Source organism: Notechis scutatus, chromosome 6 (assembly GCF_049901735.1).
Source record: "Notechis scutatus isolate UNSWTSFEM ecotype Mainland chromosome 6, rNotScu1.2, whole genome shotgun sequence".
In the NCBI taxonomy this organism is placed as follows: domain Eukaryota; kingdom Metazoa; phylum Chordata; class Lepidosauria; order Squamata; family Elapidae; genus Notechis; species Notechis scutatus.
Window position 1 is genome coordinate 3,589,523 of NC_142014.1, and position 16,769 is coordinate 3,606,291.

General features: G+C 46.9%; 1 protein-coding gene across 2 annotated transcripts in view; it reads left to right on the plus strand.

The window, feature by feature from the left end:
• Nucleotides 1–16,769, plus strand: part of FAM107B (family with sequence similarity 107 member B) — a 64,326-nt gene that overhangs the window by 6,936 nt on the left and 40,621 nt on the right. The window contains exon 1 of one of the 2 annotated variants that reach the window (XM_087969194.1): nt 9,851–10,022. The exons of the other annotated variant lie outside the window; for it this stretch is intronic. The gene's annotated coding sequence lies outside the window, so the exon portion shown is untranslated. Of the gene's footprint in view, nt 1–9,850; nt 10,023–16,769 lie in introns of those variants that run through there. 2 annotated transcript variants of the gene reach the window in all.

A 16,769-nucleotide genomic window follows, 5' to 3' on the forward strand; every position in this document is an offset into this window, starting at 1 on the left:
AGGGCACACAGGGAACGGATAAGAGAGCAATGCGGGTTGCATGGCCTACGGCAGGGGTCCCCAACCACCGGGCCGTGGACCGGTACCGGTCCGTGGAACATTTCCTACCGGGCCGCCAGTTTGCTGGGCGCCGCCATCTTGTTTTGATGAGAAAGTGCTTCCGGGTGAGCTTTTCCGGTTGGAAAGCGGCGTTTGGGTCCTGAAGGAATCCTCGCGCCTTTGTTTCATCGAAGGGGGGGGGGCTTCGAACGAAACTAAGGAGCGAGGATTCTTTCAGCACCCAAGGCAAGGCGAGCCGAGCGACCGTCCCGAAGCGGTCCCGAAGTGAAGCCCATCGACAAAGGTACAAAGGAGGAGTTGAAGGTGGCGGGGAGAAGCGGGGGACGGCTGGCTGGCCGGTCGCTCGGCTCGCCTTGCCTTGTCATGCATGCTGATGCCGGTACCGGGCCGCGGATCATTTTGTGATGCCGGTACCAGGCCGCGGCACAAAAAAGGTTGGGGGCCACTGGCCTACGGGGGAGCAAAGGGCCCTGATTCCCTTCATTAGCTGGGAAGAAACTTTAAAGGAAATGCATGCTGAGTGCGGCAGCTGCTGGGAGCAAACATGAGTTTATCTTGTGTTGACTTTGCCTATCTTTTCTCTTAGTGTCTTCCCAACTATGTTGAGTTATTGCCATGCCTTCATGTCTAGAATTCCTTCTCATACCGTGCCAGACTAATGACCTCATTTTGCCTTAATTGGACTTATAGTTACAGTTTTTGTTGACCACGTTGTGCACTTGATTCTCTGCAGCCAAAGGCTGTTCCTGGGAGAGTTTTTCTCCAGCCCAGAAGGCAACCAGGACATTGGGGGCAAAGTTGGAGATAATAAAGGGACTCCTACTGATTATCTGACTATATTGCCTTTGTGCCACGCCCCTTTGGGTCAACTCACTCTCCTTGGACTGGATTCAAATCTTTTTTTGAAGCCCATCAAAAAAACCTTGAGTAAGACCTTGTCTTTCGAGGCAGGGGGTTAGACTAGAAGACCTCCAAGGTCCCTTCCAACTCTGTTATTCTCAATGCTGACCCAAACCACTTTGTGGAGAAGCTTAAATGCTGTGCTAACTCTCCAGAGAACAGAAGCTAAAAGCTTCGCCAAACCCAATCTCATTGCAATGATTTATAAGTGAGGGTGATCATATTGGCCTCCAATGTTATCCATACACATTCCCATGCAAACATTTGCTTTGCAACATCTCAAGAACATCAGTAGACTTCAATCCCCATAAAGCATTCCTCGTGGCTGTTTTCCTTGCTAGCAATTACTGGAAAATATAAAATCTCTTTGCAGAATGTTGTTTCTAATGTAAGTGCATGTAGAGCAGGGGTGTCCAACCTTGGCAACTTTAAGACTTGTGGACTTCAACTCCCAGAATTCCTCAGCCAGCAAAGCTGGCTGAGGAATTCTGGGAGTTGAAGTCCACAAGTCTTAAAGTTGCCAAGGTTGGACACCCCTGATGTAGAGAATATTAAGCCAGGGCTCATAAAACAGGGGTAGCGTTTGGAAAAAGGGGATTGCATCCTCAGTGGCTTCAGTTGAGCTGTCTGAATAATTTTACTGATGAAATGTATTTGCTTATCTCCTGATTAAATGATCTTTTCATTGTGCTCCTGATTTATTTAAAAGTAGGGCATAAACCCAAGAAAGGGATTTTTAGTTAAATAGGTAAAGGCTTTTTTTTTATTTGCAAGAGGTTGCTGATTATTGGCGGATGCAAAACTGCTTTTGAAATTTTGTTTTGATTTATAGAGAGATATCTAGCCCTGTAAAATGATAGAGTCCCCCCCCTCTTCATTTGAAAGATTGAGAGACAGGTGCATCCATTCAGCTAACCCAGGTAGTCCTCGACTTACGACTACAGTTGAGCCCAACATTTCTGTTGCTAAGTGAGGCGTCTGTTAAGTGGGTTTTGCCCCATTTTACTATCTTTCCTGTCACAGTTGTTAAGCGAATCCTTGCAATTGTTAAGTTAGTAACACGGCCATTAAGTGAGTTACGGCTTCCCCATTGACTTTGCTTGTCAGGAGGTCGCAAAAGGGGATCATGTGACCCCGGGATGCTGCCACCGTCATAAGTACGAGTCACTTGCCAAGCGTCTGAATGTTGATCACGTGACCACAGGGATCCTGTAACGGTCGCAAGTGTGAAAAACGGTCGTAAGTCCCTGTTTTCAGTTGTGTTGTAGAGTCAGTAAATGAACCGTTATTAAGTTGAATATAGAATCGCTTCCTAACACCAACATAATCCATCAATTCCAAAGCTTGAAGTAGGATGATGCTAAGGAGAATAACAGAATAACAGAGTTGGAAGGGACCTTGGAGGTCTTCTAGTCCAGCCCCTGCTCAGGCAGGAAACCCCATACCAGTTCAGACAAATCCTTGCCCAGTGTCTTCTTAAAACTTCCACTGTTGGAGTGTGATGACCCGGAGTGTAACACAAACGTAAAAAAATCCAAAACGTAACTAAATGTCCTTTAATGCCTCCAACTTGGCCCCACTGTTTTAATAATTCTCAGTTGGAGATGAAACGTATTCAAAAATAGTCTTCAAAAGAAAGCAATACAGTCCGAACTCAATGAGCAGATAGAGGTGAAATAAAAAACCAAAACAAACTACAATGAAGGCATTTCCACAATGGACCAGGATAAATAATTACCAACTTCAAGGAGATAACAAGGTACAGTCTGTTGGAAGATTGACAACTAAGATAACTTCAGCCCAGAATAAAACACGCGTTGCTTCTGGCAACACTTTGTTGTAACCATCTCTCTTATATACTATTCTCCCCAGCTGCAACCAATGAGGGGGATCATGGCCGCTTCCTCTCTCATAAGCCAAGTTGTTTCCTTCTCCGTTCCTCCCTGCGTGTCCTAGGATGGAGAGGGGATGGGCCTGGGTCCTCCTCTGACTGCCCAGCTGGTCTCTGCCCTTCCCCAGCCTCCTCCACAACCTCCGGAGCCACACTCCCACTCTCTATTGGCTGTTCCTCCTTTCCCTCAGAGTCCGACTCTAACAGGGGCATGACACGGAGCTTCCACAACTTCTGGAAGTGATTCAACCACCGGCAAATATTCCTTCTATGCACACACGACACACGCGTGACCATTTCCACTGCATCTGGCAACCCTTCATGCTTGATTGAGTGACTTTGATGGTCTCCCTTTGAATCCCGAGGGAGGGAAACGTCCTTCATGGACTTCCCTTGGCTTAAATCCCACCCATTGATCTATTTTGGGGACACTTGTTCCTTGGCACGGAGAACTAATTGTGATGTGCTGAGCTTGTAGTAGATTTACAGAAAAAAAACGAAAGTTAGGTCATCACGGTTGCAGAGATGAATCATATCCACAAGCAGCGCATGGGTGGCCTCCTGGGCTCGGAGAGGGTTTTGTGCCGGACCCCTGAGTGTTTCTCTTTCTTACACTTATAGGAATCTTCCTCAGGCCACTCAGGAGCCGTAGGGGATAATTGCACCAGGCATGAAAGATTAAGTCAGGTTTCAAATGAGGCTACAGCAGCAGATGCTTTCCACTGGTGGCTTTCATGCAGGCTGCCAGCTATCTCCACCGAAGCAGGCGAGAACATTTGGTGGGATGCTAAGATTTGAAGGGCTGTCAGAAGAGACACCTAAAGTTCCAGGAAGGCCTTTTACCTCTGTCAGCTAAGAACATGAACAAAGACAGACAGACAGACAGACAGACAGACAGAGTTAGATAGATAATGTTAAATAGTTGGATGGATGGGTAGGTAGACAGATAGAGGAATATGATATAGTAATAGCAATAGCACTTAGACTTATATACCGCTTTATAGTGCTTCACAGCCCTTTCTGGGTGGTTTACAAAGTCAACCTATTGCCCCCAGTAATTTGGGTCCTCATTTTACCCACCTCGGAAGGACAGGAGGCTGAGTCAACCTGGAGCCTGGTGGGATTTGAACTGCCAAATTGTGGGCAGCTGGCAGTCAGCAGAAGTAGCCTGCAGTACTGCACTCTAACCACTGTGCCACAGAAGCTCCTAATGTAGATTAATGATAGAGATGATATAGATGAGAGAGAGAGATACATTGGATAGATGATAGACAGATAGATATATATAGAGAGAGATAGACAGAGATAGATAAAGTTAGATGGTCGGATGGATGGATAGGTAGACAGATAGATAAAATATAATAGAGATTGATGATAGAGGTAATATAGATAATGATAGATGATGGAAATATATGATAGATAGATAGATAGATAGATAGATAGATAGATAGATAGATAGATAGATAGATAGATAGATAGATAGATAGATAGATAATTTATATTACATCTTAGCTGACAGATTTTACAATTAAAAGATAACTGGAGTCCTGGTGCTTTCTGAACTTGGCCAAGTTCAGAAAGCACCAGGACTCCACAGTTATCTTTTAATTGCAGAAATTCCTTTACATTTTGAAAACATAAAGAAGAAAATCAAGAAATAGCCTTTAAAAATAAGGAAGATTAAAATGGTGCCTGCCATGAACTTCATCCCATACATTTATGAATTAAATCTGGGGGATAGTTTGGATTCCATTCCATTTTATGGGCTTTCAGTGCTTGTAAACTTCCCAGAATCGCCTCGAGGCAAGATGGATGGTACCCAAGTCTAGTAAGTAAGTAAGTAAGTAAGTAAGTAAGTAAGTAAGTAAGTAAGTAAGTAAACCAGCCAGCCAGCCAGCCAGCCAGCCAGCCAACCAACCAACCAACCAACCAACCAACCAACCAACCAACCAACCTATCAACCACCCCAGACAGAGACAGTGATCTTTGGTGGGTTGCCCTATCATAGGAGTCTGGACAACCTCTGGGGCCTAAGCCTTTGCTTGTTAGTCTGTTAAGACACTTGTGTGTGTATCTATTTATAGCTGTCCTTCTCTCCTTATTTCAGTTGTGCTAATCAAATGTTTTACAGCTTAATAGAAACATCTCTTGAATAGAAATTAGGTTATGAAGTGCCATATGATATTCTATTAACAGAGTAGAATAAATTGGCCATGTGATATTTTACATCTGCGGGTTATTGGGGAATTTGTTGGGTATCCACTTGGATTCTATTGGTTCTAGATTTTCTCCTTTTGTACTATATTTTCTAGGGTTTTAAATTGGGATCTAAACATCTGTATTGTTTCTTCCCCCTTTTTAAATGTCATCATAATGAATGTAAAAAAAAATTAGAAACCGTGTGTGTGTGTGGTCTAATTAGAGGCTTTTGAGTTGTTTTGGAAGTTTAAGGGCCAAATTTGTGGATTTTATCTGAATACTATGGACTGTGAATAGTCTAAAGTCACAAGGAAGGATATAAATTGGGAAGAAAATAAATATAGTCAGATATTTACCCATAAAATGCTATTGTGCAATCGGCAAGTAAAAAAACAACAACCAACAACTCGGGAATTGCACAGTAGCATCTTATGGGTAAATTCTTCTCCAAATAAAAAATAAAATAAATCAACATCTGCTACAGTTGTACTAATAATTTATCTAATGGGATCTTCCAATTCTCCTCTCTTTTTTGCTTTATTTACAATGCACTCAAGAAAGGAATTGTCACGCGACGGCCTCCACAATAAAGTCTAAAACAAGACAACAAGAGCAGAAACCAGTAATTAGATGGGAGAAATCTTTATTAGGCTGCCTCTGAAATGGAAGAAATTGGCTTCGCAGAGCTCACTCCATAGACCTCCAAGGCCACCTGTCATTGTAACTGTGGTGCGTGCATGATGATATCAGCTGCACCCATCAAATAATTTGCAGACTTTGATATGATACCAGAGGGTGACTGGGTGTTGTTGGTTAAGGCACCGAGTTAGAAACCAGGAGGCTGTGAGTTCTAGTCCCACTTTAGACCTGGAGGCAGCCGGGTGACCTTAGGCCAGTCAGGCTCTTAGAGCCCTAAGGAAGAGGCAATGGCAAAGCACTTGTGAAGAACCTTTCCAAGAAAACTGCAGGGACTTTCAAAGGAGTCCAAACCTGGCTCAAAGACATGCACACGCATGCTGCACCATGCCCATCCTGACTATATTCTATTAACAGAGTAGAATAAATTGGCCATGTGATATTTTACATCTGCGGGTTATTGAGGAATTTGTTGAGTATCCGCCTCTGCTTACTTGTATCTCACCTTTTATTGTTCTTACAAATAACTCAAGGTGGCGAACATGTCCAACGCATCTTCCTTCTCCTATTTCCCCCACAACCTGTGAGGTGGGTTGGGATGAGAGAGAGAGAGAGAGAAAGGGAGGGAGGGAGGGAGGGACTGTCCCAAAGTCATCCAGACAACTTTCAAGCCTAAGGCCGGACTAGAACTCACTGTCTCCTGGTGACTGGCCCAAGCCACCCAGCTAGAGTTCATGCCTAAGGTGGGACTAGAACTCACTGCCCTCTGGTGATTGGTCCAAATCATCCAGGCAACTTTCATGGCTAAGGCAGGACTAGAACTCACCGTCTCTTTGTGATTGCCCAAGGCCACCCAGCTGGTGTTTTATGCCTAAGGTGGGACTAGAACACTCTGTCCCTGGTTTCATGGGAACTAGAACTCACGGTCCTCTGGTGCTTGGCCCAAGCCACCCAGCGGTATTTACGCTTAAAGTGGAACTAGAACTCACTGTCTCCTGGTGACTGGCCCAAAGTCACCCAGTCGGCTTTCATGGCTAAGGAGAGACCAGAAGTCACCATTTCTCGCTTTCTAGTCTGGTGCCTCAACCACTAGACCGAGCTAGCAGTTTCTCCCTACCAATGCCACCCTCCAAACTGAGCCACTAAGCCTGGGTGCCACCGGAGAAAAGGCCCTTGCTCCCTGTAGCAGCCAACTCGTCTTAGTTAAAAAGCCAGCCTGTTTTTTCCCCCTCTGGCCCCATAGATCTGCTAGCTTAAAAAGGGACCCCTTTCCAGCATCAATCTCACCATCTCAAAGGAAACGTTCACGGATTAGAGAAATCAATATTCTCTCCTGCCCCAAGACCAAACTTCAATTATAAAAGTAGGATTCTCTACTAAAGAGAACGGGGGAAATCAAGCCCTCCAAATAGGGGGCAAAATAGAAGGGGGAAACTTCTCTCCTCCCCCCCGCAGAAAGCTAATCATGGTTGTCCCAAAAGTGGAGAAACACAAGTTAAATACTGAGCCTTTCTCCCTGGCAAATCCTGGTGGTTGCCCATCAAAATACAAGCCACACCCTATTCCCTACTTAGCTTTCAAAGGGGCTTTCTTGAAAAGGCAGCTGGACTTTTTTTTGGTTTTCCCTTGAAGACGTTTCCTTTCTTGTCCAAGAAGCTTCTTCCATTCTGCAGTGAAGAATGGAAGAAGCTCCTTGAACGAGAAGCGAAACGTCCTCAAGGAAAAACCAAAAAAAAGTCCAGCTGCCTTTTCAAGAAAGCCCCTTTGAAAGCTAAGTAGGGAATAGGGGTGGCCTGTATTTTGATGGGCAACCACTGGGATTTGCTAGGGAGAAAGGAAGCATTTAACCTGTGTTTCTCCACTATGGCCACTTTAAGATGGGTGGACTCCAACTCCCAGAATCCTCCAGCCAAGCTGGATTCTGGGAATTGAAGTCCACCCATCTTAAAGTGGCCATAGTGGAGAAACACAGAGCTGTTACTATTCTTTTAGTCAATGGGAATAAATCGAACCCGAAATGGGTATAAGTTACCCATTGCTAGCCAACCGGTCACAGCTGTAGCCCTTGACTTACTATAGTTCATTTAGTGGCCATTCAAAGTTGCAACAACACTGAAAAAAGGGGCTTACCACCCTTGCAGTATCCCAATGGTCCTGTGATTTACATTTGGATGACAACTGACTCACATTTATGGTGGTTGCAGAGTCCTGGGGTGTCTGTGTGTGTGTGTGTGTGTGTGTGTGTCACACAATCCTGTTTTGCAAACTTCTGCCCAGCATAGTTCAAGCGTGGTGAGGAAAGGCTTAGTTCGCTTAACGAATTTCTCCCTTAGCAACATACATTTGGGGCATAATTACGGTCGTAAGTTGAGGACCACCTGGATTTCAAACCAGTCACCATTTTCCTTCTCATAACCTCATTATCTGATGGGGGAAAAAAAACAAACAGATTAGATCATCAGGATGACTTTGTTCCATGTCACTTGTTTGGAAATAAAATCATCCTGTCATGAGATCATGCAAAACCTTTTTCTTAACGATGGAATAATTTAATAATTTCCCAATAGCCTCTCTGGACTCTTCAACCCAAGATCTCCCCTGATCCATCCTGACTCACGTTTGGGGGTGCAAAGCCAACTTCAGGGACTAGGCTGACTTCACCCACCCTGCTAAACCAGGACTAAACCACGGCTTGATTGAACCACCAAGCAGAATAGAATAGAATAGCTTTATTATCGCATTGAATTGTTGGAAGAAAAATCCTTCTGGGTTCAGTTCCAAGTGGGGAAGAAAGACACTGGAAACATGGAGGCTGTTTGGAAAGATGGTTTAATGGTGGCTTGGAGCTCCAAAGTGAAAGGGACGATCACAGGCTTCAAGATGTTGGGTGAAGGAAAAAAAAGGGGCAAGATGCTGAGAGACCCTTAATTATATACCCTCTGTTGGGCCCCACCTTAGTGTTTCCTGTTCCTGTGCAAGAAATGCATCCCATTGGCTGCCAGACTCCCAGGGGTGGAGGGGTCTTAGCTAACCTTGTAAGGCTTTGTCTGGACCACATGGCTTCACCTGAGTGCTGGCTGATGCAATCTTCCCAGGCCAGGTGGTGAGATGGGTAGAGGCCTTTGCTATGTAGAATACTGTGGCCCAGGCCTTAATGGCCCACCCATTAACAAAGGTGTGTGTGGGGGGTGAGTTTCTGCTTCTGAGTTTCTACTTCTCTTTTTAGGGAAAATATTCTGCCCTTTTAATATTTCCTAGGATATGTCATTTTCCTAGGAGAGGGGTGGGTGCCAACTTCCAACAGAATGCACACTAATTGGCATACATTAAAAATGAAATTACAATGCATCCAGCTCTCTGAGGGCCTCCACCTCTAATATAAACATAAACACCTCAAGACAAATAAATAAGTACAAAATTATGCATGTACCCACATATATGCAGCCATGTTGCATTAAAGGGGGGAAAAAAAAGAACTCTTTCCAGGTGCTTGCAAGGCAGGAATCCCGCTGCGTTGACTGACATTGAAGTGGGGGGAAAGAGAGATAAAATTGGCTCTTCTTCAGCCCCAATAATTTAAGGGCCCTTATGAATCCACGGGCAAGTGGTTGCCCAAGAAACACGGAGGGTGCGTGGGTGGGAAGAGAAGAAAGCTGGTTTCCTCGGGAGTAGGACAGGCTCCAGCAGAGGCTAGGGAGGGTCCGAATCCCCGGGGTCTTGAGGAGGGGGCGTCTGCCAAGCCTGCCCCCACCGATTTAAGCCGGCCTTTGTTTCCCCCCGCAAGGTCCCGCTTGCCCGGCTCCGTGCGTTGCACTCAGGTGAGCAGCCCCCTCCCTCGGTCGGTCCCTCCGCGTGGGCTTCCCACGCGTTCACCCGGGGGCCGAAGCTAACCGCCCCCTCATTCCCTCCCCCGGGAATGAGTCCCCGGGAGCCCCTCTGCCTCCCCCAGCGCCCGCAGAAACAAAGGCGGCCCCGGCTGAGCCGCAAAAGCTCCGGAGCCGCACAAACGAGCGTCGGCGGGCCATGAGTGGGAGGGAGGGGGTGGGGCTGCCCGCTTGGGGGTGGGGGTGGGGAGGGGATGGGGGAGAAAAGGGGAGGTCCCTGCCCCGTGACTCAGCAGGCGGGCGGGGCTGATCCGCCCCGCAGCCCTTACAAGGCGCGTCTCGGCCGGCCAGGAGGAGGAAGGCTTGGCTGGCTGACGGCGCCCGAGAGGAGAGACCCATCCACTCACGCGCCAGGGAGACCCCAGCCGGGCCGCGGAGCAGGAGCAGCGTCTGGCTTCGGGGAGGGGGCTCCAAGTTTTGCCCTCCCTGCCTCGTCTTCCTTCTGCTTCCCGGTAATTAATTGAGGAGGGGGCTGGAGGGAGGGAGGGAGGGGCGGCGGCGGCGGCCGGGGGTCTTTCTCCCCACTTTGCGCACAAAGGCTGGCGCTCGGCTGGAACCGACAGGAGGAGGAGGAGGAGGAGGCGCGTCGCGGGAGGGTCTCCAGCCTGGCCAGCGTTGGGAACGGCCAAGCCTGGACTTGGGGTGGGTGGGGGCACCTCGGGGGGTCTCTGCCTTTGCGGCCCCCCTCTCCCTCCGTCTCCCCAGCAGGCGTGGGCCGAGCGCACCGGCCGCTCCCCCGGCATTGTGGGCGGCTTGGCTCTGGGCGCGGCGGGCAGGGAGGTTGGGGACGCCTCTTATGGGGGCGGGGGGGGGTCCCCCTCGATCTATGGCCGGTGGAGACAAAGGGGAGGGGGAGGGTCCCGGCCCGCCAAACGAGGCGAGTTTCCGAGCTGGCTTCGGGGCGCCTTTTTGCAAAGCGCTCGGCTTCCTCCATCTCTTTTGGCCAGCCCTCCGGGGCGAAGTTCGCTTCCCACCCGGCCTTTGGCGGCTCCGGCTCCGTCGCCAGTTGAAAGAGCCTTTGGGAGCTCGGATATTTCCCCCCTCCCTCCCCAGCCCCAACCCGGTTGCCCCCTTCCTCCTCCTCCCCCCCCCCTTTTAAAAAACTTTCAAGACAGGAGCTGCGCCTCTCCGCTTTTGCGCATTGGAAAGACCCCAAGAACCCTCCGGGAGAGATCCAAAGGTGAGGAGCGGATCCTTTGAGGCTCTGGGGTGGGTGAGAGGCTGTTCTCCCCCGCTCAATGCCCAATTCTCCCAATCCCACGCCCCCCACCCGCGCGCTTTTGTCCGCCAGAAGCTAGCGTTTGTCAAAGACCACCTGTGAGCAGGCTCTTCCCTTCCCCTGGCCGTCCCTCCAGATATTGTCTCACTTCTGGACCTTACATGTTTTTCTGGGGTTTGGGGTCCTTAAGTGAGTGGCTTGGAAGGTGTGTGTGTGTGTGTGTATGGTGGTTCTGTGATTCAACATAGAAATGTGGAATTTTCGGACAGGGAGAACAATCAACCCATGGAAACAGAAGTTGCCTTCAGAAGTTGTGGGAGCTTCATCCCTGGAAGCTTTCAAGAAGAGATTGGACTCCCATCTGTCAGAATTGGTGTAGGGTCTCCTGCTTGGGCAGGGGGTTGGACTAGATGACCTACAAGGTCCCTTCCAACTCTGTTCATCTGTACCCAAAACATAAATCTTAAACAAAACTTGTCTTCCAGACCTGAATCTTAAATTGTCTTCCAAACATAAATCTTAAATAGATGGGTATTCCCTGCTGCTTCGCTCCCCTCCCTCCTTTAATCAAAGCCATTTGGACTCAATTTGGACTTTGGATGTGATGAGTTGTGGGTATGGATGGACAGGCTTCAAATATGAAGGGAGGAATTGCTACATGTGTTGAGCATACAGACAGCAGGAGCCAAGCGCAGAGTAACCATCCAGTCGCTTCCTTCCCATCCTGTAGTCTTTTTTTTTTTCCTCCTTGGTCTCCGGATCTGTTGAGGATGGGATCGTGCGAATATACTCATGATGGCAGTGTCAACTCATCAAACAATCCTCGGCCTGTTTTAGTAGTTGCTGTAAAAAAAAAAAAAGTGGGGGAAGGAAGGAAATCTGGAAGAGCAGGGCAGAGTTTGAAGTACATTCCAACTCTTATCTTTAAAAGATTGTAACTAAAATACCAGAGCTTTTGCCCGAGAATATACTTAATTGGAGAACGTGATTGATGACAGCCAGCCCATGAATGGGCTCAGTTGGAGAATCCGATTTATGACACAGCCGGGGGGGAAACAGGGTCACAGCGAACTGTAAATGACATAGGCCAGAGTTGGCTTCATCCAGGGCAGGGCCAGCATGTCGCTCCTAATAAATCCTTTGAAGTTTTTTGAAGTTTGGCTTGGGAATCACGATTTAATTAGGGTGATTGCTGGGATCCTGACAGGCAGGTTTTTACCCGTTGGTTCCTCTTTGCAGCCCCAGAAGAGGACTGTGCTTTGAAGGGTCTCCAATGACAGGGAGTCCTCGACTTACAACAGTTCATTTAGTGCCCATTCAAAGTTATGAAAAAAGGGACTTATGACCGTTTTCCACACTTATGGCCATTGCTATATCTCCATGGTCACATGATTAAAATTCAGACGCTTGGCAAATGACTCGTATTTACGACAGTTGCGACCCTCTGACCAGCAAAGTCAAGGGGGAAGCCAGATTCACTTAACGACCATGTTCCTCACATAACAACCGTGGCCAGACAGGTCATAAAACGGGGCAAAACTCACTTCACAAACCTCTCTCTCTCTTAGCAACATACATTTGGGGCTCAATTGTGGCCATAACTTGAGGACTGCCTGTCTTTTGTAACCCCTGGTTTGAAATAACGTGGTTATTATAAAGTATTATAATACTTAAACATTTACGGAAGAATTTTCAACCTCGTGTCATCAACACCCAAACTCTTGCTGGCTCCGTTTCTGTTCCGGCTGTTTCCCTCTCTCAGTTTGTCCTGCGATGGGTCTCCTCGCTTAAATGGTCCCTGAACTTCTCATCACAGTTTCCTGGGCTGTGGCTCATGGTTATTGTGGTTGCCCATCAGGAGTAGTAGCAATCTAGCCCTAATCTAGGTTTGTTTCCCACCCTGTGGAAGATGTTCTGCCTGCCTGAAATGTCATTGGCTGGTGGTCAGAAAGCAGGGACAGGCCCAGCTTGATTTTGGAAAGGAGACCACCAGGAAATGCTAGACCAGAGCTCTCCAAACTTGGCAACTTTAAGACTTGTGGACTTCAACTCCCAGAATTCTCCAGCCAGCTATGCTTAAAGTCTTAAAGTTGCCAAGTTTGGGGAGCCCTCTGCTAGACTGTCAGTAAGCTACAATAGAGGTACTCCTCATCTCACAACTACAGGTTTCCATTGATTGCTAAGCAAGGTGTGGGTTAAAGGACTCATGCCCCAATTTCATGACCCCCTTTTCCCACCGTCGTTAGGTGAATCACTGCAGCCACTGAGCAAAGTTGGCTTCCTCCATTGACCGTCGTAAACCAGCTGGGAAGGGCCCAGGTGATCACGTGACTCCTGGGATGCCACAACAGTCCTGTTTACATGCCGGTTGCCAAGCAACCCAAATTTTGATCACGTGACCATGGGGATGCTGCCCCAGTTGGAATTTGCAAGGATGGGCTTGCAAGTTGTTTTTTCCCCAGTGCTCTCACAACTGCGGCCACTAAGCCAAGGCTCTTTAAACTTGGGAAGTTTAAGACTTTAACTCCCAGAATTCCTGAGCTAACTTGACTGGAGGAGGAATTCTGGGAGTTGAAGTCCACCAGTCTTTAAAGCTGTCAAGTTTGGAGACCCCTGCACTATGGCTGTAACTTGAGGATTACCTGCCGTTATAATAAACACCTTTGAGGAAGGGAAAGGCTGTTTGCATATCACCTAATAAGAGGCCCCAGTTGGTCAAGATGTGAAGTAGCATTTTGCCATTTTTTATCAGGAGCTGGTACAGATTAATCCTAGAAAAACAATTTCTCTTTTTCACTTCTAAACAAGCCCCTTTCACGTTTTTTATCCCTACTCTTCTTCCCTTTTTTCCTCTGCCCAGAGCAAAACAAGCTTAAATTAGCCCAAAGTCAAAAATGACAAGAGTTGGTTTGTCCTGACTCCTAAAGCAAGAGCTATAAATTATTCCTCCTCCTTCAGGACAACTTTTTTTTTATTAATAGTTAACAATCATTTTGTTCCAGGCTGTGCTTGTTCCAAGTTTAAAATTAAAGAAAAAAAAAATGTGATGGAGGAATATATATTTTTAACCGCTGGAGTTGATCGGAGAGAATGGTTGGAAGTGGGGGCCCCTTTGATCCCATCCAGATACACCCCTCAGTTGGCCTTGATGGGAGAGGACCGGAACTGCAGTTGGTGTAGACCCACAAGAGCCCCAGGGAAGGAACGTCTTCGCATTCATACACAGAATACTTCCTCGTGTATCAAAGCCACCCGTGGTTATTATTACCTATGGAAGAATCAGGACTGCCAGGCGTTGGGTTGCTCATCATTGTGGCCGCTTAAATTGCAAAGGATATTTTAAAGCTGCAAGCATGATTACATAGAGGAAGCAGATGTGCAGACAGGAAGTGAATTTTATATATATATATGTGTATGTTTGTTTTCTTAAGTTTTCGTGGGTTTTTATATATATGGTATTCAGCTTTGTTCGGGTATTTTCCCACGTCATTATAGTTGTGCTTTCAAAGTTGTAGCAACGTTTTGGCAGAATCTCATCTGCCATCATCAGGCTTCTGTATTGTGTTCGTCTGTGAGTCACAGACGAAGCCTGATGATGGCAGATGAGATTCTGCCAAAACATTGCTACAACTTTGAAAGCACAACTATAATGACGTGGGAAAATACCCGAACAAAGCTGAATACCATATATGTGTGTGTGTGTGTGTGTATGTGTATGTGTGTATGTGTATGTATGTATGTCTAGGTGTGTCCGAGTCTTTTCCTGTGTAAGATTAAGAGTATCTTAATTTCCTGTGTAAGATTAAGAGTATCTTAATCTTACATGGGAAAAGACCCGAACACACCGAGACCTACATACCTGTACCCATGAAAATCTACGAAAACATATATACCCTGTTTCTCCAACAATATGGCCTCCCCCAATAGGAAGTCCCAGCATGTTTTATAGGCATGAAATGAAATTAAGCCCCTCCCCCAAAATTAAGGCCTATATTAAAACATGCGAAATGGGGGGGAATGGTGGGGGCGCTTGCCATTAGAAAGTACTTTTGTTGCACACCCGGATATGGTGCTGCCTGCATTGACCCCGATACGAAGTGCCCCACCAACGCCGAGGTCAACATCCAAGCTGTCGCTGCCCGCCCGCCCAAACATGCAAGGGGGGGGGGGGAATTAAGTCACCCCCGAAAAGACGGCCTAGCCATTTTTTCGGGGCTCAAAAAAAAATAAGACCCGGCCTTATTATATGAGAAACACGGTATATACATACACACACACACACACAATACATGCATACATATATATACATACACACACACTAACACAATACCCGTGCTTCGCTACAAAACTATGTAAGGAGAGAAAAAATTCTGCCTCTGCCTACCAGCATCCATCGGTATTTATCTGGCTAGTGTCCTGCCAATGTGTGAGAGAGTCGGCTGTTTGGAAACTGAAAGAGTATTTGCTGTGTGAGCAAGAAGGAGACAGCAAGGAGTCTGGGCATGGATGCTTGGTGCTGTGAAAGTGAACCTCCTCTCCTCTGCTTGTGTTTTGCATTTGGAAGAGATTTCTTTTCAGGCGGGGAGGGGGAGTCGAGCTCCTTAGCATCAGAGCGTGTTAATAAGAATAATACATGAAATACTAATGCTCTGATGGTCAATTCAAAACATCCTTCCTTAGTGAGCATCTAGAAGCCAAGAGAAACATATGTGCCAAATTTCAAGTTTGTAGGCTTTACGGTTCTGGAGATGTTGTGATGATGCGTGAGGGGCATTTCGCTTTTATATAGAGAGATATATGTGGTATACAGTGCAAACTGAGAACCAGCCATAACTTCTGAAGCCATAGAGGCTAAACCATCGGATTATACTATGAGCTCTTTTGAATATCTACTTCTTCAATTTGCTGGCAAATTTTCCTTTGTAACAGCTTAAATGTGTTTGGCTAAATAGGGAGCCCTGCCTTTTGACTGGAGTTCACTCTGGCTGGTTTCCTATCATGGCAGCTTCAAGAACTGCTCATTTCTTTTTCAGAGAGAGAGAGAGAGAGAACTGAACCTGCAGAAAAGGTACAGGTGCTTTCCCCAACCCCCACAAGAAAAATATATTTAAAAAATCAACCCCACCTGTTGAGAGGTGCAGGGTGGATTGTTTTGGTTATGCGGAGAACTCTGTAAGGAAATTTGGATTGATTGCCTAATATGGTGTACATCAGGGGTCTCCAACCTTGGCTACTTTAAGCCTGGAGGACTTCAACTCCCAGAATTCCCCAGCCAGCTTTGCTGGCTGGGGAATTCTGGGAGTTGAAGCCTCCAGACTTAAAGTAGCCAAGGTTGAGACCCTGGTGTACATGAATTAGATTTTTAATCTAATCCAGTTGTCCCAGCGTAGCATGCTTGTTTGACATAAACTTCAGCCAAGTTTTTTTTATTTTTAGTATCATGCAAATAAGGTATCTGATGTTGGTGAGAGCTGGCATTGCCTTAGAGCTGAGGGGGGTTGTTCAGGCTTCTATGGAGAGGACGTTCAAAGGTAGAATGGAGGAAGCATAAAACCCATGGTAGAAAAATCAACAAACGTCTGAGTTTGAATTCAATAGGAGCAGCTTTGGACCTGATGATTGGGCACCCCTGATCTAGGCAGAAGGAATGCGCTTCAAGGTTCAGGCCAGGTCTGTTGAGCCAGCAGAAGGTCTGCATGGATGGATAACTGGAGCGCACTCTTGCCCGGAGTTGTGTTCTCCAGATGTTCTGGAATTCCAGTTGGGAGGGTGGAAACAATTACCACAGTGGGCCAGGAATTATGGAATCTCAGTTGTGGTAAATTTGTGCTGCAGCCCCCTGGGAAGACTCTGCTGGATGGTAGGAAGAAGCTGAGGCTTATGTGAGGGCCTTCATGGGAAAAAATGAAGATAAACATGCCACCCATCCCTAAAGGAGAACATGCTACGTGTGTGCATCTGTTTTCACGTTGGATCCCTT